Genomic DNA, 26,495 nt, shown 5'->3' on the forward strand with positions numbered 1-26,495 from the left:
TGGCTACTGTGGGGCAGTAAGGGCAGCGCAGGTACATAGGAACCTTGCTCGCTCGCACGCCGAGTGCCATGCCTGCGCCATGCTTTGTATTGGATTGATTTCCTGGCACCTCTACCTTCTTAAGGCAGTAGAGCTGTAAGTGGCAGGGGGTGTACATCGTCTGCTTCAATCTCTGTGTGATGCAAGTATTTGGGCGGGAAGTACAGTAATGTGCAAATTGTGCCTGTGCTGGGGGACACACTTGTGCTGGAATCATGGGACTATTGCTGTGCAGAGACTGAACGACTAACCCCCAACTGCCTGTGCGCACAGATAATAAACATATGTCAGGAGGGCAAAATTCGCCCCGTGTGTACGAATGCATAAGCGTGCCCTGCCCAACTCGTGGCTGCTTGCCCTCGCAAGTCAATGTCATCAGGTGAGACTTAGGCGTGGCAAAGAAGGCTTTAGTTAACACAATGGACATGTTAATGAACAGGTATAAGAATTTCGGTAGTATATTCATTTTGATAATTGCAATCCTGTCAGCGAGAGATAAAGGCAGCCTCGACCATCAGGCAACTTGGGCTTCTAGTTCAGTGATGGCCACTCTGTAATTTTGCCATCTAACTATATCCGGATCGCGGTATATCCAGATGCTCAAGTATTTAACAGGCTCTTCCCTCCATTCCAGCGGGTATTTGAACATACAAGGTCTTGTGGTGGGCGTAAGCGGTATGACACTGGATTTGGCCCAGTTAATTCAGAGGCCAGCATACCATTCAAATTTCACATATTCCCTAATTAATAGGGATAATTGTTTTTCATGGTCCCTTACATAAAGCACCATATCATCGGCATAGAGAGATCTGATCAGGGGTCACTGTCGAAAGCACAACGCGGCCTCCTTGTATTTATGTCTTACTAAACATGCCAGGGGCTTGCGTGCTAGCGCAAATAATGATGGCGATAGGAGGCACCCCTGGCGTGTCTCCCTATGTATTGTAAATTGGTCAGACATGATACCATTTATGCGAATCCGCGCTACTGGGCTGGTGTGCAGAAGTCTAATCCGGTGTGAAAATGCCTGTGGCATGCCCATGCTGTGCAGCACTGTGAGCATATATGAACATTGTATGGAATCAAATCCTTTTGCGGCTTCCAGGAGGTCTGGTGCAGCCTGCGCTGAGGGATTTAGTTGGTGAAAGACCGCAAACAGTGTTTGCAGATTATGAGGTGTGGACCGTGGCAGTATAAAACCTGCTTGGTCAGGCTGGATTAACCTGTCAAGCAGGGGTTGCAACCGCTTTGCTATTATCTTTGCCAGTATCTTAGAATCGGTCTTGATCAATGACAGCAGGCGGTAGTATTCACATCGTGTCTGTCGGCTTATCAACCTTCAGCAGTGCAATTGTTAGAGCCTCGCGCAGAAAGACAGGCAGGGTTTAGTGCTCATAGGCCTCAGTGTGGTGGGGCCAGTATATCATTGTACTCTTCATAAAATTCACTTGGGAGGCCTGCTTAGGAAAACACTTGCAAAGAAGAAAAGTCAACGACTGGAGGACTGGGAAGGTCTTGATCACGGAAGAAGCGGTTGTCCTGCCGTGTAACTTCCAGTTGATTGGATGTGCTGGGAGTAATGGGTACACGATTATCTGCAAGATGGATGGACATGGTTTGTAGGACTCGGGTACAGTGTATGCTTGTAAAAAACCTGGAAAGAAACTAGTGCAAGGAGAGTGTATCGTAAGCTTGAGAAAGCTTTGCACACTGCTGCACTAAGACTAAAATCACACGAGAAAACGTGTGCCAAAGAAGTGGTATCACGCATGAAACTTTTCTATAAGCTTTTGTTATGTTGTGCTCTAAATTTTAACTAGTAAATAATTACCAAAGTTTCTTGGCTTTGAGAAAGAGAAGATGAACGTCTTGGCAATGAGATAGAGTAGTCAAACACAACACTAAGCACTAACACGTTTCATATTTACTTGGTAAAATACAAATCTAGAGTGTTTTCCTAAACGTCTGCAGATAAAGTCCAACACAAAAGAAAACAGTTAAACCTGGCAGCCTTAGGGTGGCGTTTCGCCATTTTTTTTTGCCTGTTTCCATCCATTTTTCTGATCTTGCTTTTGCTGATTTTAGTATTCTGCACAGTTTCGCACTGCTAACCAGTGCTAAAGTGCACTCTCCCATAAACATGGTAAAATTGGCCCCTGCCCAAAGGGCATATTTAATTTACCTATAACCCCCCATAAAAGTGCACTAGATGTGCCCAAGGCCTGTGAATTAAATGTTGCTAGTGGGCCTGCAACACTGATTGTGCCACCCACATTATTAGCCCCTTCACCATGTCTCATGCGTGCCATTGCAAGTCCTGTGTGCAAATTCACTGCCACTTTGACGTGCAATTTAAAACTACTTGCCAAGCCTTAAACGACCCTTTTATTACATATAAAACACCCCTGAGGTAGGCCCTACGTAGTCCATAGGGCAGGATGCTATGTAAGTAAAAGGCAGGACATGCACGTGTAAGTTTTACATGAGCTGGTAGAGAAAAACTCCCAAAGTCGTTTTTCAACACTGTGAAGCCTGCTCCTCTCATAGGGCAGCATTGGAAATTCCCTTATATACTTTTAAAGTGGATATGTCTGATCTGAAAGGAGTGGCGTTGTCATGTATGGTAGGAATGGTAATGAGAAATTCTGCTTACTAGTGACGTTGGATTCAACATTACTATTTTAGAAATTGCACTTTTAGAAAGTAGACATTTCTCTGCACTTACTGCTCTCTGTGCCTTAAAGCCTGTTTCCAATATACGTCTGGTCTGTAATGGTTAACTACTCCCCTTGTGCATTCCACCCAGGCAATCATAAACGCAGGACACTCAGGTGCATCTGTATACTTATGAGTCTTCCTGGGCAAGTAGGGTGGAGGGTCTCTCACTTACACTTCCAAGGCTAGTGGCCTGACTCCACACAAAGGACTGATAACCCACCCAGAGATCTCCTGGCAGACAGGACTGGGTTGAAAGGGGAACTTGTGCACTTCAGAACCACTCCTTGAAGTCTTCTCCACTTCAAAGGATCATTTGGGTATATACACTGGGTCTGTGACCCCCTAAAATCAAACACATCTAGACCCGCAACTGGACTTTGTTGGAAGGACTGCAGTGCTGCCCAAAAGCTTTAACTGTACTGTTTTTCTGGAAGGACTGCTCTTCTGCTTGTTTACCTGCTGCTCCAAGACTCTGCTGGTAAGACTTTGCCTTCCCCCACAAGTGATCTCCAAAAGGGCTTGGACTGAGTGTGACTCCTGTTGAAAAGTTTCAGGGATACCAAAGGATTAATCTGCCAGCACCTGGGCTCTCTCACTGAGAGCCTTGACTTGCCAAGTGATGCCAACCCAATTCCTGGGCCCTTGGGAGTGAGTTCTGGTGAAACCAAGAAGAAATCAGTGTACTGACGCCCAGACTGACTTCAAGACCGGCACCGCATTCTAACACCACACAGTCGCCTGCACCAGAGCCAAGTTCCTCATAAATTGCAACCTCCGCCGCAGGCCGGACACCACAGCAGCACCCCCAAAGTCCTGCCACAGCGAGAGTCCACAGTACTGTGTTATCAACGTTCCTCGCAATCGACTCAAACACTGCACCTGTGTACCCGTGGGATGATCATAACCCTCACATTTTGACCTCCTGGATCTATCAACCTTGTTGTGTCATATGGAACTAATGCCTTGCAACCGTTGCGCATCAACTCCTCTGCAACCGTAACAAACAGACGCCTCGCATCCACTGCCTAGCTGTAAGGAAGCAGTGCCTCACCTCAACCAGGAGCAATAAGGAACGAATGCTGACTGGACCCAGCAGTGCCTTACCTCCCCGAATCCATATAACTGCTTTGTTTCCTCATTGTTTCCATGGTACGGTAAGCAGGGTCTGTGTGACTCTGTAACCGGCACGCACTACCCCGCGAGTGGCGTTGGACTGTTGGAAGCGACTCCATCACAACATTGTGGTAGCCCCTGTTGGAGTTACTGTGTTTCTAAACTCTATACAATATTTAATCTTTGGAAATGCATATCTTCTCTTGTGAATGTTGGATTTTTACAGTTTTGGTTTCATTTTATTCAGATAAATATCTATTTTTCTGAACTGTTGTGAAGTACTTTTTGAGGTGTTTTCACTGTGGTACTTTATGAGTTATTGCACAAGTACTTTTAAAGATTGCCTTCAAAGTTAAGCCTGCCTGCTCAATGCCAAACTACTGGAGTGTGACCACAGGATTATTTAGGCTGTGTTGTGAATTACCCTGACTCGGATTGTGGTCCCTACTTGGACAGGGTGCACACCTCTGCCAACTAGGGACCCAATTTTCAACAAAAACAATAGAATCATTTACAGTGAGTACCTTCAGTTTTGGAGAACTGTGAGGATTTTAAGTTTACTTGATCCTGTAGAAACTAAAACAAGGGTACATGCACTATAGGAGAATACCTGCAAGCTTCCAAAATAACTTGTGTATCTTCAACCAAATGGTTTTGAGGCGAGGAACTCCCTCGTTTTCTTCCTGTTGCTCCTCCAAGATTAGGTTTGTCAAGGCTTCAGTAGACAAATATGGTTTCAGTGAAGGCAAATGGTGCAGTTCATGGTGATGTGGAAATTCCTAGAAGAGTCCCATTTATGGCTAAGGTGGCAAAGTGTCCAGATGTCTTGCAGGTACAAGACCTGGGAGGATTACCAATGAGAAGGTGGAAGTCTTTGCAGATGAGTGGTGAAAGGGCTTGACACCAACCTCCCATATGACAAAGGCTCCATCAGCAAAGAGTGGTAGGGAAGGTAAACACCAATCAATTTGTTTCATTTTATTTTGGCTGCTTTATCCAATGTAATGACTAGTAGTAGTACCAATTTAAGGGTCCATTTTAAATTCTTAAAAAGCTTGCACTGGGTTGAAATTCTCACTAAGTTAGCGTCAAGTGTCTTGGAAGAATGTTGTGTTAAAAGGTGTGGTAGCCAGGGATTCTACGATGCTCTACAATGTGCTCTGGTAGGCCAAGAGGCAAAACTAGGGCAGACCTTACAACAACTAAAGTTAATGTTAGACCACTTGAGCTATTTTAGCACATAGGCAACTTCTAAGATAGTCATTTAAGTTCCAGCACTAGATTACAAAGTAAAAACCCCATATCTAAAATCAAGTTGCCTTCGAGGGTTACTCTCCAAAAACAGCTTTCTCCTAGTAGAAAAGAGGCATATTGCATATCCATTCCTGTCTTGCATATTTCTACCCTTCCATTATGGGAAACAGCCTTTACAATGGTTCGTAACCATGCATGACCGTTACCACAAATACAAGGCATATGTGTGGTAAAGGTTTCACAGGTGAGTACAGCTAAATATTACGTGATATATAAATATATATGGGTTTTTAGGGGTAGGTTAAGGATTTTGTGTGGTTAAAGGCATTTTTGGCCGGTAAGGAGATTTTAGGGTAGGAAAACACGAGAGAGAGAGTGAGAGAGAGTGAGTGACAGTGAGAGAGTGAGAGAGTGAGAGAGTGAGAGAGTGAGAGAGGGAGATCAATGGTGCAGGACGTGGGTAAAGCGCATATTTGATCTAGTATCTTAAAGTAGACAAACATAGGCCTCAGTTTTTTAAATGGGCTTTTTCTGAATAAACTGGGTCTTCAAGAAGTTGAAATTAAAATCAGTCAAGTTTAAGTTGTATTCCTCAGAAAAGTTAAAAACTACATACTAACTACTAGGTCTTATTCTTGTAGAAGGCTTTCTAAAACCTGTGAGTGTTTAGTCATTTCTACCTTTAAAATAAATGTGGTCTGAATAATCGGATGTTACTGATTCAAGCTACTAACTAGCGTTATATAGACCTTTAATAAAAATGTAATGCCCAGACTTCTCAATGAAACAGCTACTGGTAGACAGCCATTGGTCAAACGTGTACACAGATCATCACGTTTTTTAAAAATTGTACTTATCTAAACGTACTGGAATATCTGCTTTTTGAACCTTAAGGACAGCTTTGATTGGGGCGTACAATGGCGTACTATACCAGTAGCTATCCTGGGGAGGACAATTTAGCATTTTAATGATAACATTTACCCAAGCACAACATGTGCCATTCAGACAGCTCATAAATGGCCAGAATAGCTGTGACCTTCTGGTGGAAGTATTTGGTATAGATAGTTCCGTCTTACAGATATGTCCCTTTTTTAACACTTAAACAGCAGTGTCGACGGCCCATACAGTATAAGGGACATCATGAAACTTAAATCCCAGTTCTCAAGACCTTCACCACAAAGCTGCAGGAACAAAACCACTTGGCTGAACACTGCAGGATGAACAGACACATATAAAGCGAGCACTGATGAATACATACTGGAAGCAACAGCTCACGGAAGCTGAATCAACAGCCATGAAGATCGCAAAAGGCCTAGCTTGTCCTGGATCAAAGCGTTCAGGTTTTTCCCATCACAGGTGGTTTAAATCACCAATAAGTACTCACTCTCCTCTGTTTTTGGGACTACGGCACTGTCTAAAAAAACTCTAAAAAATCCAATCCAGTCGTTTATAAAAAATAAAAATAAAAATCTCTCATCCATTCAGTCAAATCAATTCAAATGTGAAATTAAAGAGATTCTACGCATAATTCCGTATAACGTATAAGCCATTTTTAATATATGTAACTTTATTTATTCATAATTTGCTGGGAGTGTGGTACTGAAAAAGTATACCATGCCTATAGACAAATCAGGACTCAGACATGAATTGATTTTAAACATAGGACAACTGACACGTTACATTGGCATTGTGTTATTGGACTGGCATTGCGTTATTGACGCTCTGTGTGGCATAATGTTACTTTGACCTTGTGACGCCTGGCTGAAGAAGAAGTTATGCATCAAATCACATACGCTCTACTACCCTGAGTTACTCCATTACAATCTGGTAAACAAATAGTGGCAATTTTCCTGCAATTAGCTATTGATGGTTTCAAAGTTTGAAAGAAGGAATTCTAGGGAATTCGACATTTTATAAAAAAATAAAAAAGAATACTTACTCCCACCAACTCCAGCCAGAAGACATAGAACTAAGGTGAAAAACAGATCCCCTCAATGGAAATGCTCCTGCGAATAGAAATAAATAAATACATGTAAATTAAATATGTGCAGTAGATTACTGTGTTTATATGGTTACAATTCAACACACGTTTACACTGAACAAGCAATACAGTTTCTAACATAGATAAGGAGTGAAAATGCATATAGCCTAGATGGTTGACTTCATTTCTCTTCAGTCCGATTGCAACCGTCTTGCTCCTCATTAATAGTAATTGTCTTCCAAAGGATCCTTCGAGAACAACAAAACTTTTAACTAAACAGCACGGCCTAGAGAAAGTCTACACCTCATTGATTTTTTTCAATATTTTGTTGTATGACTTCCAGACATTCAAACGAAGATTATTTTTCTGTCTGATTATTTACCATAAATCACAATTTTATGGGAATCATTTTTGCTTTACAATTTTACGAAAGCTACTGTGTAGTTATGGTTCTGTACCACATAAAACCAGCTTAATAAATATGCAAACATATTTCCATTCAATTTGCGTGTTAATGCATATGGATGGAGAGAAAACAAAGGGGTGGTCAAAAAAGTGTACACTTCAGTATTACTCCCCATAGGAAAAGTTGCTCTCCACCTAAGGAAACTATACCAAAGTTAGCATAACAATGTAATCTGCGGGAAGCAAGTAAAAACCGCTATTAAAAAATATCACAGACTAAAAGAGGGAGAGGTAAGGAGTTGCGAGAAAATTTCCTGATCCAAGGAAAAATGTGGCATGGTTACCAAACACATTATTTTGATGTAGGGTGGGGTGGAGGCATTTAGCCCTTCCCCTAAACTGGCTCAACAGCAATGGGGGACAGAAAATTAGAAAAAATACTGAGTGAGTGAGCTACCACCAGCCCCCTTGCCCCATCCCACTGCGCCTGCAATGAGTTCCCTAACTGGTAACAAGGAGCCAGGACTGGTGACATCACCCCGACCCTCTCCTCCATGTCTGGCTCATACAATGCTGCAACGGACAAATGAACTGATCCTATAATCATGTTAATCACTATATTTAACAAAGATGGGGGTGTTATGTTGAAAATGATGGGTTAGACATGACATAAGTAAAATTGCTATAAAAAAAGGGAGGAGGAAACTTATCCAACTAAGCTGTTTCAGTCTGTAATGTTAAGGAATTCTCTACGCCTTTATAAAAATACTTTACCTCCGAATTGTAGTTTAGGTTGAGTAGCAAATAAAAATAACAATTTCATTGCATTTTAATTCCATGCTTTAGGTCAAAATATAGGACCTTCAACAACTACCAGTGGTTTAAATGTAAAACACTTGTAGAAGTTTCTGGTGTGGTGTGATGACAGTTTAATACAATGTTCACAATAAGAATGTGGTGTGGGATATTGGCAGTACAAACATGGCTACACACCTTCTGTGTAGTCTGCCTGCCTGCAATGACAACAATGCTGCGCGACCTGCCAAAATCACTTTGATAGGTAAAGACGATTTAAAATATTTACAACGAGGTAAGCCTTGGAGCTACAAGGCTGGGTGCATAGTATTTTAAAGTATGACATGTAGAAAATTAATGAATTTCACTCCGCTGGTTAAAATGAAAAGTACCTACTCGACCATGGGACAAGGTTGGCGCATAAATCTAACTGTCCTGTAAAAAAATAAAAAATAAAAATAAAGATGTCCCTTTCGAATCGTGTATTGAGGCCACAAATTAGTGCAGCAATCTCATTATATAAGAGCTCCGATAATAGACTCTGATTATGCCAGGACTAATACTATACCACGACTTCAATAATTGCAATTTCCTTATTTTTTCCAACGGTCTGCAGATCTACATGGTGAGGCTGGAGGAAGGCTTAAGCAACAGTACTGGGGCTGGAATGTCCTTTTGAGTCTGTGCAAAAGTACTAACTTGCATGATTTAAGGGATTTTACCAGTATTTCTGTAATATTTTCCCATACTGAAAAAGATTAGAAATTTGCTCCTGACAAGGGCAGAAGTAGAACGTCTTCGAGGGTTGATAAAAAGGTGGTTGGATGGAAAGTGAACTTGTAAACACTCAATAGATTTTCACATGAGCAAATCTACATCTGCATATTTGCTTGTGCTAAAGTATAGTTCACAAATTATAGATTTATTAAATTGTATCAGCAAAAGCCTTACAATAATATAAAACAATACACACAGCAATGTACCTAAATCCATAAAAAAACAATCACGATTTAAAAACATGTTAGCAGCAATCAACACTGATCTAGTAAGTCTATTACTTGTAAAACCCTCAACAGTTAATATAAACAATTAATTAATAAACCACTACACCCCCAACACATTTTGAGAGAGGGGTATCCCCTTGACAGTGCCTACCCTTAAATGGGGGAAGGGTCGCGCAGAAGAAAAGTGCCTGTGCTCGCAGCATTTTTAGATTAGCAGCAATGATAAAACGGAAGGTCATGCGCTAGTATGGTGAAAGCCATAATTCCATCTCACCCCCAGCACCTGGGGCCCTATTGAGTCTTAGGATTTTATTTATCAGCCATCCCTAGTTTAATTGGCAATTCCCTTAACTGCGGCCAAGTGGCCCATACACATGAAGCGATCAAGTTATGTTCACTCATGTTACCCGGCTTCATACAAAAAGTGCAAGTGCCATATTGGCACAATTTGCTTCATTGGACTTAAAAAGAGGTAGGAGCCACCGGCGCCTTGCCTCATCAAATTTCTTACAGGCCAGGGTAAAATGAGCCACATTGTCCACCTCCCCAGTAGTACAGTTGCAGAACTCCAAACCTGCCGCCAGCCTGCAAGTGCGAACCAATTAACCACTTAAAGGAGCACTCCCTTAAAGGAGCACACAGTCTGTATGTTAAATAAAGAGTCTGCTTCAATTCAGGATACAACATATCAAGATATGCCTGGGGGACTACCTCATGAACGTTATAAAAGTAATAATGTGTGACAGAGTCAGGCCTATGTTCCCGGTACACCATCATCCTGTTGAACTCCTGGTACCGATCTTTCACCAGGCCCACCGTAACCTTACTGACTCTACCTGGGTCTGCCCATAGGACCTCCAACCGGCTCCCCAGAGTCTTTTTAACGTGATCTCCCCAGGAGTGCCCCCCAGATACATCATACGCAATGACCTCTTCCAAGGTGTCTAGGTACACCACTGCCCTAGGGGTACGAACTAGCCTCACCAAATACAGTATTGGCATTAGGGCTGCTAGCTCCAATATCAGTATCAGGTTTAATTCTGCAAGGAGGGCTTTCGGAGGGCTGCCTCCATCCCCAATAGGGTTCTCAGAAAGCTGTTCTCAGCAACCTGCAGCACTCTAATATTCGTATAGCCTGAAAGTTCTGCTCCGTAGAATGCTGCAGCCACTGCTTTCCGAAGATATATCTCCAGGATAATACTAATACTTCCGTCAGCAGCCTTATGCTTGAGTCTCAATATAGCCCTGGCTGCTTGTTTAAGGGCTATGGCTGCCTTCCGAACTTGGCAGTCCCAACTTAGGTTCTCAGAGAACCGCACACCTAGGAAGTCAAAGTGCTTGGTAACCTCAATTAGGGCATGATTGATAGTTAATTTCTTCCACAGGCTAGGGGAGGGCTGCAAAGTCATCTCCATGGTCTTCATACAGTTGATAGTTAATGATTTCTCATCGCAGTATTTAACAAAGCGGTTGAGGAGCCTATGGGCTGCATTTGCAGTGCGTGTCATAAGGACTGCATCATCTGCGAATAATAGTATTGAAGCCTCCTTCCGGCTACGAGAGGGCCATCTAGCTGCTCCCCTAAGAGGAATTGGGTCACATCGTTCAAAAATAGGCTAAAGAGTATGGGTGCCAAGACACAGCCTTGCCGGACACCCTTTTGTTCACAAATATTTTCTAGGAGTACGGTTACCTGGTCTGATTCTGCAAATTCCTCTGAATTCATGAAATACATCTATTGGCTTTCTTCACTGTGAAGAATAGCATGCTGCTTTTTCACAAGGGGCATATTGGCACACAGAGTTTTTGTTCAGTGCCATAAAATTCATTGTCAATGTGTGGGTTTTGAGACTAATAAATAATTTTGCTTTTTCCCAATGTTTGTTACAATGGTGAGGCCCTGGCAGTTCTCACAACAATAAAGTTTTACAAAACCCATGGCAAAACAAGACGCGTAGTGTCAAAACCAAGAGACTAACCACCAATGTCAAACCAACTTGGCAATGCTTGTTTATTCCCATACTGTTGTTAAAACTGGTCACACTGAGTTTCTTTATGAATATTTTTGGGAAACACTAGCTTGAATCAACACATTTTGTACCTAAACTTTCACAGTGGTTTAGCAAAACGTGTTTTTCCCCCAATTGCCTTTTTTGTGAACATTTTATTCTGAAAGAAAATATTCATCAATCTTGCTTTCTAGCTTCTGCAAATATTTGCACCTAATCAGTGAGCATTCTGGGAGTATTATATGTAGCCTCATATTGTTACATTTTGCAAACATGTGCGCACATTTTTTTTACTAGAACCACTGTCAGGTAGTGCAATCCGAGCTTGCAACATTTTTCCCCAGAGTGCTCACCTTAATAATAACAAATGAACTATAAATATAAGTTCGGCGAGCTTTAACATATGGACACAAATATTGCCTCAACTGCAGACAGTTCCCATAATTTCATACTGCACAAAATAAATATGAAAACTTGTTGTCCTTGACCCAAAGCAATATGTCCTGGGCGTCAGGCTGTAGGAATTCCACACCAACATGTCCATACAGTTACAAGGCCCAAAAAGTTATTTTCACTATGCTGAGCCCAACAGTCTTATGAGAAAAACAATGAAGATACTAAAATAATAATGCTGCATCTCGAGAATTGGACCAGCCAGAAAAATAATTAAACCATTATTTTAAATAGTTATCAAAAATCTGATACGAATGTTAAGTTTATTAAGGAAAAAAAACTTACAAAGTTCCTTTTACCCTAGATAGTGCTCCCAAAGAATAATTTGCATTGACTGTTTATCAGCTCCCAGTCTGTACTTGGCCTGAATGAGGAGTGAACAAGGTTTAATATTACTCCCAAGACTCACATAATAGGGCATTTTGATTTTGAGGTCCAGCTAAGTGGCCAGGTATGTAGGACTTATCTGAGCTTGCAGATTATTCAGGGTGGGTGCTTTGGGCATCCTTTCTGAAAACTCCACTGCTACCAGAACCAACTTCCACCAATGCATGACCAGTATCACCAATTGGATGAGGAACAAATGCCTAAAAGTTCCAACGGACTAGACAGAAGTCTTGATCTTCAGCAGCAACAACTTCACCTGGGATGATTCCTGGCGGCCCACAGAACCGGGTCCCACTCCAACCCCAGCTGAGCACAACAGTAATCTTGGTATCATCCTAGCAGCACACTTATCATGAGTTCCCAAATCAATGCAGTATCATCCTCCTGCTTCTTCATCTTGCGAATGTTATATAAGATTTTCAAGCTGCTTCCCCCAAAAGGTGAGATGCATCATGACCCAAGCCTTCATTCACCAGTTGACTGGACTACGGAAACACCCTCTATGTGGGTATTGATGCCCACCTAGTTAAAAGATCACAGACCACCCAGAACGCTGCATCAAGACTCATCCTGGATCACCCTCATCGCACCAACATCACTCACCCACCTGGAAAAAAAAAACTACACTGGCTCCCGGGTCGGAAAAGATGTCAGTTCAAGCTCCTCATCCATGCGTTCAAGGCCCTGCAAGACTCCAGACCCGTCCACATCAACTACCTCCAGAGATTCCACAAACCTTCTAAACACCCCAGATCCACCTCCCTTGCACTTCCCATTTCCCTCGCCCGCATACAACATAGCAGAGCAAGAGGACGCTCCTTCTCTTACCTCACAGGCAAAGCATGTGCCACCTTTGCCTTATGACCTCCCTTGCTCTACAGGAGTTACGCAAGATGCTGAAAACCTGTCTCGTCATCTGAGACGCTGGGTCCTAACAGTGACTGGATACCGTCACGGGTGACAAGTCGCATCGAACAAGTCGACTGACTAATTGATTCATTATTGGCACAACAGTCCCAAATCTTGTCTGACAGGTCTCTCTGAAACACATAAAACTCTTGCGCTCCAAAGGGATCAAACAGAATGAGAGAACAATTACTGTGTACTTCATATATGGGCTGTGCCGAACCAGGCTTTATTTCACTAGTGTCTTCCAGTGTTGTTGTGGGGCCAGGTATATCTGTAGCTATTTAAGCACCACAATGAAGTGTGGAAACTTTGAAAAATTTGTTACAGAGCTTCAGCTAGACTGCCACGTAAATTGTCCGACCAGCAGTTCTGCAGCATTGGATTGAATTTCAGCATAGTCTCACACAGAGATCTCTGCACCTTCAAAAAAATACAACAAAGCCGTTTTCTGCAATGGAATTTATCGCCGAAAACTTGAAAAGCACAAGAGCATCTGCGTGAATAACCTGCTGTAGAACCTCATCCAAACCGAGGTTCCACAGACTCAGTTAGTTTCAGATTAGACCTGCAAGGAGTGGATTTCCAAGTCAAAAAAGTAATAGTTCGAATTGAATTGGGGCTCAGATTATTATTTTTTTAAGAACTTTTCAACTTCCAAGCTTTAGTGGGGCAATCTGCTTGTTGCATTTCACCAACCCTCCATCAGGGTTAAATCCTCAAATCATACCTGGGGCCCAGTCTACCACTTCTACAGACTATCATTGGTGCTGTATGCTTTTTGGTGCTATTTCGACTTGCTTAAAACTTTAAAAATCAATATCTCAGGTTCTTCTCATTGGATTTTTGTTTATTCAATGGTATTTTGTTCTCTAATTTAGTTTGGTATTTCTATTGCTTGGCTTTTTTACGTTATTACTGATAATGTGCTTCATAAACACTTTACACATTACCCTAAGTTAAGCCTGTCTGCTCTGTGCCGTAGCTTCCATAGGGTTGATCTTAGGTTAATTTAGTGATTTTTAGGGTTTATCCATACAAGAATTGTGATTATTCATTGAGGTGGGCAGTTGGCCACTCAAAATGATAATCCAATTTCTCACAAGCATAATAAAGAAACATACATGAAATCTGCTCTTTAGAAAAACACCTTTTTGTTCACTATGCAGGCACAAACAAGCTGCGAAAAGGTTATACCGACAAATCAAATCCATCAAATGTTTTGAAGAAGGAAATGTTTATTCTTCCATTCCCAATATAAGTAGTGCTTTATCACAGTGTGACACTTTCAGCCAGAGCTGTACACTTCACCAACTTAAGTTTACATTATGGGACTTGCAATTTTACTTTTATTATAGTAAGTAAAGGCCTCAAAATTTCTGTAATGGAAAATGCTACTGTCCAGCGAAATCCATCACTGACTAAAGTTTCCCCACTGCTGTTAGTCACGAGCTCTAGAACTGTATGTACATTACTCTGTGTTCTCCATGATGCACCTACCCTCCCATATGTGCTCTCTTAAGGTACTGTGCTAGGATGAAGAGCTTTTTAAATTACATTTCTTCCTTTCATAGTGCAATGAAACCATGAGTATCTCCCCATAGGGAGAAATGGGGCATTGTGGGTTCTGATCCATAGGTGTGTGGTTGACCCAAGAACCGAGTTAAAAAGTAAGAGAGGGAAGGGGAGCAGGAGAGAGGAAGAGGAGCAGGAGGGGATACAGTGGAAATCAGGGGCTAACACTGTGAGGAACTATGGGATGGTAGGACAAAAACTAAGTACCTACGAACACAAAACAGCACACACACCAATCCTCACACAAAGATACGGTCAAAGTACACAAGCAGGGTGAAAAACTATGAGAGCATTCTATATCCTTCAGTCTCTCCATTGAAAAATGCAGGGTTCAGGCCCATCTTCTATTTAGAAACTTTTCTTAGAAAACTCCAAGCAGGACAGAGTTGTGCCATCTGTTCATTCATTGGAATCTCAATGGACAAGTCACTTCTACTGGGACCCGAAATACTTCAGTCACTATGCCATCCAATCCTTGCCATCTTTGGAAGAATTACAAGAAGGTACCAATATGGGCATGCCCGTTCCGCCATTAGTCTTTTTGTTACAAACACACATACTGAGTGCTGAAATCGAAGTCCTCAATCTCTTTAATACTGAGGTACGGCATACTTAAATGAGTAAACTCGTTCCACATACTCCAAACATTAGTAGGTCTAGTTTTGCACGTCCACTTACGAGTATTGAAGAAATGAAGCCTACAGCTCCCATGAAGAATCATTTGTTAAACGGAAGTCCAGGGCAAAAACTGTGGTTCTTGGCGATTTTGTTCTGATTTAGCAACCATAAAGGACTACGCAGTCGATTAAGTGAGCTTATTTTTTCTATCATGTTTTCTATGTTTTTGTTTAGTCCTTATAGTTATTTTCAAACAAATTAAATTAATCTTGGCATTTGGGAACGATGGATAAAGATCTAACACTATGCGAGCTCCTTCGCATTCTTTCACTGTAAGGAAAATTAATTTGGTGTTTAGGATTCCGTATAATTTTGGTATTCCTCGTTCCAAATAAAAGCACATCAAATGTATTTTAACATTTATCTACAAGACAGTAAAAACCAAACCCTGAATGTATTTTAATGGTTCTACTTCGCTTGGCTAATAGCATCTGTTTTCTCTTTATCCTTTGGTTCTATGTGATAAATCTTTACAATGAGAGGAGGGCCCCTCTCTTTGAGAAAAAGAGACTTGAGGAAGCGGCCTCTGGGCACATGGCCATAACAACAAATGCCAGCCTCGAAGTATCCTTTGTGCAGAATGATACGTATTTCCATCAGCACGAGTGCTCCCAACGTTGAAAACAACAGAATATATTTAAACATGCAGCCCCCAAGTAGAGGGAGTAACAGAAAACTGCTTATTTTTGTATTTGCGAGCTAAGGAAGCAGTTCTCCCTGAATAGGAAAGCTGCCATCTCCACATATCAAACCCCAGTAGCTTTTTGGGTAAGATATGGGATATTCTGCAATTACCAGGACAAACACAATTAAGTCAAACCTAAATTATTTCTTTCAATACTTTGTAGAACAATTTTTAAGTAAGACAAATATATATTATGATATATAAATATGATATGTATGTATAACAGATACCTCCTGCGGTCGGCGTTTTCTTCCTAGAGATGTACAATGGGGGAATATGAACATACTGGAGGGCTCATGGGACATTCTCTACTTATCCCAGTAGAAAACAATACAAATATAGCTAGGGCTCCTCCTCCTTCTGTTCTCCCATCTCTGTCCCCAACTTCCCACAAAGCTGAGGAAAACAAAGGAAGATTTGACTTCGACCCCTCAACCCTTTGTCCTCATCAAAACAATCGGCATTGGCTTCAATATACTGAAGGTGTGGTTTGTATCAGTCCATTTACCTCTATCTGGAAAGGAAGTTTGCCAAGTGATAGTCCAACAGGTAATTTATGTAACAGATGTTACCGGGCATCACCGGTGCTCTCCTGCTGCACTTGACCTTCACTTCACCTTGGGCCCCTCAGGTACCTCATCCTATGCTCTGATGGTGCGCATCGTCACCTTTTGATCCTTGCCACACATGGTTAGGTCTGACTGCTGATTAGGCCTGGGCACAGTGTTGATTACCCCGGAGTAATCAAGAGTTATTTCGGAAATTCTGCGTTACTCCTTGACGTGGAATTACCAATAAATATGTGATTACTCAGTGATACATAATTAGGAGTAATTAGAGAATGTGAGCAGCCGCTTTGCTATTCGTTTTCTGCTGCACTATGCGCAGTTTCTAGTGCAAAATGCACCTTTGCGTCCAATTTGGACACAATAATGCATTTTGACTAAGAAAATAGTGCTAAGTACGTTGTGGGAAAATCCTACCCCCCAAAGAGCACATTAAGCAAGTGTGAGCGGCTGCCGGCATTTGCAATTCATGTTCTATTGCATTTCCGCACTGTTTCTTAGTGCATCCTCATGCCTATTTTGGACATGAGAGGAAGTTTTGCGACAATAAACAGCACTAAATGCAGATTCACTCTTCTTGTGAATTCAAGCATAATCGTGCAGATTTTTTTTAAGGTAAATCTGCATGTTTGTAGTACATGGAATTACTCGAGTTACACTCCTACTGCTGATCTGTGCACTGATGCCTATTTACAGGACCAAATTACTTCCACACAGTTAAGTAGGGCAGCAGTCTGGGCGCTGCATAGTGGTATCATCAAGTTACTGAATTATACCTGATAATTGCTTGTTTCAATAGAAAGGATGCACTCGATCTGGTAAAAATCTATTTTGCTGGGACTGCTGAACAATTTCAGACTAATCCAACCACTATGGTAGCTTCTCTGTGTATCGGACTGTGCGACAATGGTTGTTTATGTGTCTTTTGGCCTGTGTACATGCAGTGTGCATAAATACACTTATGCAGTGTGTCACTGTGCAGACACCATATATAAAAATAAAAAAAATAAAAAAAAACCACAACCCGGCGAAGCCACTTTTTAATAGCAGCAGCTTCAGGTCTCATACCCGTTGTGAACCTTAAACCCCCCTCCAGATACAAATAAACAAGCCGGTACAAGTGTACACCTACAGAACTGCACATGTATGGACTTAATTATATTAAAAAAAAAAAAAAAATTGCAAGGAGATAGACCACCTTTCATCGTGACACTATCTTTTCTTTTGTATTCATGCAAACCGACAAGTTTGTATATATTTGTAGAGCTTGCTCTAGCATGCCTGCATAATAAAGACGGAGGAAAAAAGGCAAAAGACTAAATAGCATTCCTGTAAAGTTAAGTCGGACAAAAACATCCAGGAAATCTGTTTTTAATCTGCTGGTTCCCTTTTGTTGAAAAGGCGAACAAAACGATCACTGTACGTCAAGGCCGCATCTCATATTGTTGCTTACTTACTGCAGAGTTGTTTGTATAATACATAATACCAAAAATCCCTTCTAACAAACATAGCTGTCAAGAGGAGCAGCGGCTGTGCATTAGATATTGCTGTGAAGGACTGTGGCGAGGCAAAACACAACACCCTCCCCTCAACAAACACAATGTGGTGACTAATCCATTAAACTCCCATATCGCACAGAGACTCGTATCCGTGGGTTGAAAGGAGGCCCACAAAGGGTTTGGCCCTCCTTGCGTCAGGGGGGCCTGCGTCACGCGTCACGCGGCCCACAGCACTGGAGTACACTTTGACAGCCCTCAACCCACCATAGTGAAATCAGATTGTCACCTCCTCACATGCATTAGTCCAGTTAAGTAAGGTACATGTAATGTGGCTTGACCCACAACGGCTTCAGCATGGGGAGAAGCGGTTGAACCCCGAAACGAGGAACTCTAGGAGCAGCTCAAAACACCACGCTTCAATCATCACGGCAGGCAATTTGCCCAGGTCACAGGGAAGCTGTGTTAGCTGGCAGAAAATAGAGATGTTAGGGGACGACCTGACAACTGGTGAAAATGTTCCACCTTGTGAGGGGAGGGGTGGTGCTTGGAGGAGCAGGGCACTATGCCGAGGTCCAACTGAAGCACTTTAAATTACTGCCTCACACCCTACCGCCCCCCACAACCAAACAAAAAAAAAACCACAAGCCTCCGACTGCCTCCGATGTCCTGGATAGCTTTCACTCCCTGTAAAGGACTTTGCCTGCATGGATCCTCCAAACAATCCTGCTCTCTGTAGGGTGATTAAAGTTAATTGTGAGCACACTGTTAGAAATCGGCTCCTCACTGGGTGACCGTGTGAAGAGAGCCGATATCACGTGACCCAGAGGCACCCTGGAATTTAGAAGGTCTGATGACATCACTGCAAGTGACTAAAGGGGGCAGATGGGAGCAGAGGTACACAACAGAAGAGCCTGGGCCTATTTCATGTTGGTAGGTGCAGGTTAAAGATGTCAATACAGAACACAGACTTCAGGAGCTTTAATCACCCAGTACGGGGCACTATTTCACACCGGAGCTATCAGTGACTACATATAACCCCAGCTTAATTCTACTTGAAAGAGATGTTAACGCATCTTTAGGTATTTATGTTTTTCTGGTAACCAGTTTAACAAATTTAGCTGTTGCAGTCCAGTAGAGTGTACCTGGATTTATATATTGCACATTTCATATCTTGTGGGAGGCCTATAGCACTTTCTGGTTAATCCGATTCTATATTATATATATTAAGTAGTGTTTCATATCCAGGAAAGGTGGTGAAGTGCTCCAATTCATGGGTTTCTGAGAAGGCACCGGACTGCATGGTTGAAAGGGTGTTTGTGGGTTCCCCTATATAGGACACGCAGAGCGAGTCAAGTAAGATATGAACAATGTGGTTGAAGCACAGTGTGACTAATCACTATCTCTAATCTTGGGGTGCAGACCACAATAGAGGCTGTCGCACATGCATGTACTTGCCAAACTTCAGAGCCGGCAGTATAGAGTGTAGAAAACTCCAGTGATTGACCACAGGAGCATATGGAGTACAATCAGTGAAATGAAAACGCTCAACACTCAAGCCACCAAGGGATGGCTAACTGAAATCCACCCAGGACCCACAGAGGGCTGGCTCGTTGGCGACACTGCCAAGAGAGTGCTATATGGAGCAACTGAGATAGTGTCATTAGAGGCAATGTCAAGCTACCAAAAGAGTGCTATATTGAGCCTATCTGGGTACCAAAGAGATGGCTTACCGGGGGCACTGTCAAGCCACTAAAGACATGCTATATTGAGTGGACAAGACAGCAACAGCAGATAGGCTCATTGGAAGCAATGTTTACTACTAAGAGATTGCTAAATGGAGCACCGACAGATATTGCAGAGGCCAGCTCATGGAAATACTGTTAAGAAAACCAAATAAGTGTTGCATTGAGTCTATCAAGGAGTAATCTAGTACCAACTCACTGGAGACATCAGGTGCAAATGGGGTGAGGTAGACGGGTGGCACAAGGGAAGGCAGGCAGAGAAATATTACAAGCCTAAATAGGGAAGCCTTGTCTCTTTATCTTGACCTCTGAGCATCCACACTCGATACCACAGGAGTAGAAGATTACTGCACAAGAGAGGGGGGGGGTAAGGGATGGCAGCCTAGAGCACAGATTGCAGAGAGAAGCATGGTCATATATTGCTATTTTCCAGGATTGTAAGAAACTAAAGTTGACACACGCTGGAGCAGGGCAGACAAGAGGGGTAGGAAGGCAGGAAACTCTCAAGCCCAACATATTCCCAAAGACTAGAAGCAACCAGAACCTGAAGAAGAAATTCAAAGCAGCAGCAAGCCTACATACTGAAGATGTGAAGTTATCACTTCCCATTAATTCTCAATGGAGTTGCTGTAGTCATAATCCACAGAAACATCATGCCTCAGTAGTGCTGCTATACTAGTTATGCACAGACCCTTCAATTTTCAGTGGAGAAAAATGTACAACAATCCATAGGACCATCATGTTTCATAGGGGTTGATATACTATCAATGACCCACCAATTTTCCAAGTAGTTACTGAAGTAGTAATCCACAGAAACACCATGTATCACAGTACGTAGTATACTCTGAATAGGCAGCACCAACACTTTAAAACATGGCAGGTACGCCAGTGTTTAACAATACCAGCACTTCTCCGCAGGTCTGTGGTACTAGATAAGGGCACCACAACCACTTCTCGGCCTTGCAACTGTACTTTTACTGGGAAAGTACAATTATGTTTCTGCTGCGCTGTTGTACTGTTGCTGGCTCAGTACTACCACCTCTCTGCAGGACTGCTGTGCGTTTAAGGGATCAGCCAGCAAACTTCGGCAGAAATAATTTAACAACCAAGAAATTGTATCTGCACCCATTTTTACAGTCCAAAACAAAATATGTCAATATTACAGCTTTAACAGATTTAAATATTGTCAGAAATCAAAGTATGTGAGCAGCAGGCACCAATAAAACATGCATTTGCAATCCAACAGGTCTTGCATTTGCTTGAGTCAGATCTATTGGCAAGGTAAATTCATAACTGGACTTTTCTTACCACATAAATTGGTCAACCCTGCCTCATAATTTTGTCTTTCCCTGCCATATAATTCCAGTGGCCCTACATATAACTGAAGCACTTCCATTTACATTCTTCACCTATGTGCATCGAAAAATGAAAATGTTACCATTCAGCATCGTAACTCAAATCTGACCTGCTAATTCAAATAGAATACCACCTTCCCAACCAGCAGAGTTGCTGGCTGCCTCAAAAGAGACACAAGACAGCCATAGAGGAGAAATAAACTAGAAGGGTCACCCAAACACATCAAGAGTGTTTCAAAAGTCATAGTGCAATAAGGATGTTCACTTGGCCTACATCACTGTCATAGATGTAAAAGGGAGAGATTATTAAGACATATACAGTTATATAAACCTTTAACAGAAATAAACTTTTGGCATTAGACTGTAATGCTCAAAACAGCCCCTAGAGGGCACCTCAACGAGAATATCATTTGTAAGAAACATGGTCATGTAATCATATTTTTAGCCCCTAGAGGGCATAACTCCATGAAAAAAAAACAGGAGAAAGTAATGCAGTGTAACTATATATGTAGCCACTAGAGCAGTGATACTCAAAGTACGGCCCGGGGGCCGCATGCGGCCCTCTTGACCTTTATTTGAGGCCCCCTGATCAACAGCAGCGCCCTGCAGCTGTTCACTGGACTCTTACATTAAAAAAAAAAAAAAACAAGCAAGTATTTCTTTAAAGGTTGATTTGAAGTTAAAGAAAGGAAGTAATTAGGTCGTCCTGCTCTACTTAACTATAAGAACACATTCATTTTCAAAGCCATCTTGCACTAAAAGAGTAAAAATATAATAAGGTCTCTTCAAAATTCTGAGGGTGTATTTCATTAAAATGCAGACTAATTTCACTTTAGTACATCATTTTACATCAGTGCATTGAGAGGTATTTTTTAAAGTGATAGTTTTGAAACTTGAATCTAGAAACATGCATTCTTCTCCACACAATGACAACATTGCCAATAGTGAACTAAGAGGCAGGTCAGTTGTTATTTGCACTCATAGGGTGGCCTGGGTTCCTATTACACATGGACAACACCCACCTTACCGCCTCATCCCCCCCCCCCCCCAAGACTGCCACTTTGCTGGCATCAATGCGGCCCTCGTTGCATCACAGACTAAACTTTGCGGCCCCTGAAACAATGTTTATGAGTACCAATGCACTAGAGGGTATTTTAGGGCTGGCATGCCTAGTGCAATCATATTACAAACAAGGCCTTTAAAACAAATCTTCTCCCAGCTGTAAAGCAAAAGTTCTAGCCATAAGAAAGTTTAAAAGACACTTAATCGTGGGAGGGGTTATTATTTTGGGCCCCCCCACTAACCTTGTCTGGGGACCCAGAGATGATATAGAGAGAAAGAGCACTCTGTAGGTGGTCCCATTGCCCTAGGACCACCACAGGCTGAGAGGAGCAAAGATGTTTTGTAAAAGTAATGCCCTGAAAAGCATTATGGACATGTTTTCGTGCCGCAAATATTATAGCATGTTGACTGCAATGCTCCGAACAGACCCTAGAGGACACAACAATAAAAATAGCAAGAAACATGGTCACGTAACCATTCAGTTAGCCCTTAGGAAGCATAACCAGATGAAAAACGAATGGGGGATAGTAATGCAATGTAACCCTATACTTAGCCCCTAGGGGGCGGAGAGCATTACACATTTTTAAGGCCAGCAGGCCTACTGCAACAATATTACAAACAAGGCTCATAAATCATAACTTCTCTAAATTGAAAAACAAAAGTTCCAGAAATGAGAAATCTTAAACAAAATAATGAATGGTGGTAGGGGTTATTATTTTAGAGTCCCCACTAACAGTTTTGGGACCCATAGATGATGTAGTGAGAAAGAGCACACTGTAGTCCATGTTTTGAAGGTGGTCTCATTGTCCTAGGACCATCACAAGATGAGCTATGGGCAAAAATGTTTTGTAAAAGTAATGCCATGAAAAGCATTGTGAGGCAAGTTTCTGTGCCACAAATATTTTACTATGTTGATATGACTCTAATGCTTATAACAACCCATAGAGGACACCCCAATGAAAATAGCATTTGTGAGAAACATGGTCATGTAACTATATAGTTGGCCCTTAGAGGGCATAACTACACAAAAAGAAAATGACATTAAATAATGCAGTGTAACCATATATTTAGTCCATAAAGGGCATAATGCATTACATATTTTCAGGGGTAGAAAGACTACAGCAATTATATTACAAACAAGGCTCTTACAACACAAGCTAGTCCCAGCTGTAAAACAACATTTCCAGCCACGAGAGCGCTTAAAAATACACTGAATGGTGGGAAGGTTTATTATTTTGGGGTCCCCACTAACCTAGTGTGGAGACCCATGAGATGTAGTCAGAAAAGCATGTTGTGCTGAACGTTTTGTAGGTGGCCCCATTGTCATAGGCCCACCACAGGCTGAGTGATAAGCAAAAATGTTTTGTAAAAGTAATGCCCTAGAAAGCCTTTAAACAATTCTGAGTGAGTTTCCAGATTGCAGTGAATATTGTAGTATCGGCTCCCCCGCTATGCCAGGAGAGATGCTTTCGCTTTGAGGATTTCTGTATTAGGTGAAGTATTTACCAGTTTCAAGTGCTTTAAGGGAAGAGTCACAAGAAATTACTCTGATTGGGTAACTGTGAACAATGTGATCCAGTGCTCCACTGCCGCTGATCGAGCTCGTGCTTTTGTGCCTACTCGCGCTGTGACCACCATGGCCGCCATGCAGAACGACAGAGAGAGACAAAAGAAAAAAAAAATGTTTACCCACACTGAAGTATATTGCCAATCGTACAATAATCCATGTAACGGGGCAGTCTGCAAGGTGTGACAAGAACAGCTTCAAGGTGGGACAAACATAAAGCATTTATCAATGACATCAAGTGATTTTTTAAACGCAAGCCCAGAAACAAATGAAAGTGATGAGTGTGAGATGGGCGTGGTTAAAAGCCCACAATACTCGCAACAGGTCAAAGCGCTTGCATTTTAGACCTAAAAAAAACGCTGTTTTTGCTAATACTTGATACTCCTTCCATGAAATACCAAATTAGACAAACTAGGAGCCATCATTTGCTCATTTCACTTTTGCTAAAGACATGTTAGGAGAACAATCTGATTAACAAATACCATTAATGATTATGTGTGAATTGAGAGAGTCAGGATTTCTTCATGACAAAGGTCTGGATGCTTGACAAAAACTCATCGTTGTCAAGTGCTTGTAAGCAAAGCATCTGGTAGGCTGTAAGGAGGCTCAAAACACAAAAGGGGAGGAAGGCAGAGAGTATTAGAGACCACGATTACTAACTCCCTGCAATATCATCACAAAACACACAAAAAGAACTCAGTCTTGTAGAGTCAAGTTGACAAATAGTATTGACTTGAAAAAGAGGTGGACTGTCTCGCAGACTCAGAACAGTAGTTTCTGTAAAGACAAGAACCATACCCACCATTAGGTAGCATGCTTCTTCATAGAGTTCCCACTGGTGTAACAGTAGAAGCCGCTGCCCCCTCAGCACAGTACACTGTGCATGGGCGATGGGTCCCTGGCCTAAGAGCTCCTGACTGGTCTGGGGTAGAGGGGTGGGGCACTTCAAGTACTTTGTAGGGGGCCTGCTCAAGTTTTTTTATGCCACTGAGAGCTCCTCCTCAGACCGCAGAACACAGCAGACAAAAGAAAGCAATTTCTGAGACCTGGGAAACATTACGGTCATTACCAAGAGTTAAAGGTCACTTCCTATGCAGTACTTGTGGAGTATGGCATCCGACAAATCACAGCACACATGTAGCCCTAGGACTGAAGACCCCATGGGAACTAAGCCTGCACACAAACTGCAATAGCAAAGGAGTGATCTATTTGATTGTGTGCCCTTGTGGCTTACGTTACATTGGAATGAAGACTCGTAAGATCTAGACTTGCACCACAGAACCGAGCACTATACATTACCAACAACAAATCCAACTAACCTAGTGCTTCCCAAACATTTTAGGACCACAACCCAATTTTTTAGAATTACATACATTCGCACCCAACCTAGCTTTAAGGAACATGGGCGTGCAAATTTTTTAATGTAGCTATATCATCATGTAGTAGAGCACTGGCATTTAGAAAACAGGACATTTTCCATTGCAATAGCCACTAAATTTGCACAGACAAAGTTTTACTGATAAAACTATAACACATACATATGATAATGTGTGGAAATTGGGTTTTAGTGAATATTTATCATTTGTGCATCACCGAGTGAAGTGTCTTAATTGGTTTTGATCCTATAAAAAGCTTTATTTACATCACACTTCAGAATTACCAAAATATGTCCTTCATTTTTGCTTTCCTAACTTATGAATGTGTACAGCTCATTTACAGGCATTTACATTTTGTTGCGTGTTACAAAAAAGGACTTTCTACAGCCTTTCCTTTTTACACTGATTGTACCCTGGCATGATTGTCACACAATTAACTTTTCTTTTCTTTCTCTGACTGCAAAATGAGAAATGTTTGTAAACCTACATCTCCATGTTGAAAAAAGTGGGTATTTGTCACAAGACATAGCATGACATACGACCTCTGTCTTTGAAGCAGAGCCAATGTGACAAGAGAAATGCAGAATTTAAAGGCATCTTTATTTATTGATTAGACTTTCGGGACTCACTGAAAAGCGACTCACGACCAACCAGTGGGTTACCTATCACAGTTTGGGAAATACTGGACTAACCACTAGAGAGAGAAGGGACGCAACGAGGACACAATGAAGTTGACCATTATCAAAAGACCATGACTATCATCCTTGACCTCCGATCTGTATGAATTGCTTTGCATGAAAGAGCAATAATGATTTTTCAGAGTGGGCACACATCTAAGTGGGTTGAATGATGAATTCCCTTGGACCATTTTGTCCTTATCCCCTAAACCCAGTGTTTTTCATTATACAGGGTTTAATGCACGGAGTCCTCTATACTCAGAGACATTTCAGTGTATTTTATAGTTGTATGTAAAAATCTGATCTGTTTTGTATCTGAGTAACTTCATGTGCACTGCCAGAACAGACATATGGAAGAATGATTATTACATATAGGACTTAACTCATTAGTCTCAGTCCAACTTGTTCCTGAAAGAAGGCCTCAAGCTGGGGTCTCTAACCCAACTAGTAGAGGTAAGCGTAAAGGTAAGCACACATACATAAACAAGTTCACTAGTTTGATCACAGTTTTTATCAAGATGTGGAGTGTTGGTTGGAGCCACACTAATCTGCCCCATTACCACAGTCTGTGAATGGCAACTCACAAAACCCCTTTGTAAGAATGAATGCTTTTAATGTTATTGTGTGCGGTCTTTAGGCCATTCTGCTT

The 26,495-nt window shown here is 41.8% G+C and overlaps 1 protein-coding gene across 5 annotated transcripts in view; it reads right to left on the bottom strand.

The window, feature by feature from the left end:
* The window catches only part of PKIG (cAMP-dependent protein kinase inhibitor gamma), a 417,015-nt gene that overhangs the window by 244,060 nt on the left and 146,460 nt on the right, over positions 1-26,495 (bottom strand). For all 5 annotated transcript variants that reach the window (XM_069243555.1, XM_069243554.1, XM_069243551.1 and 2 more), the window contains one exon: positions 7,064-7,130. The gene's annotated coding sequence lies outside the window, so the exon portion shown is untranslated. The remainder of the gene's footprint in view (positions 1-7,063; positions 7,131-26,495) is intronic.

Source organism: Pleurodeles waltl, chromosome 7, assembly GCF_031143425.1.
Source record: "Pleurodeles waltl isolate 20211129_DDA chromosome 7, aPleWal1.hap1.20221129, whole genome shotgun sequence".
NCBI lineage: Eukaryota > Metazoa > Chordata > Amphibia > Caudata > Salamandridae > Pleurodeles > Pleurodeles waltl.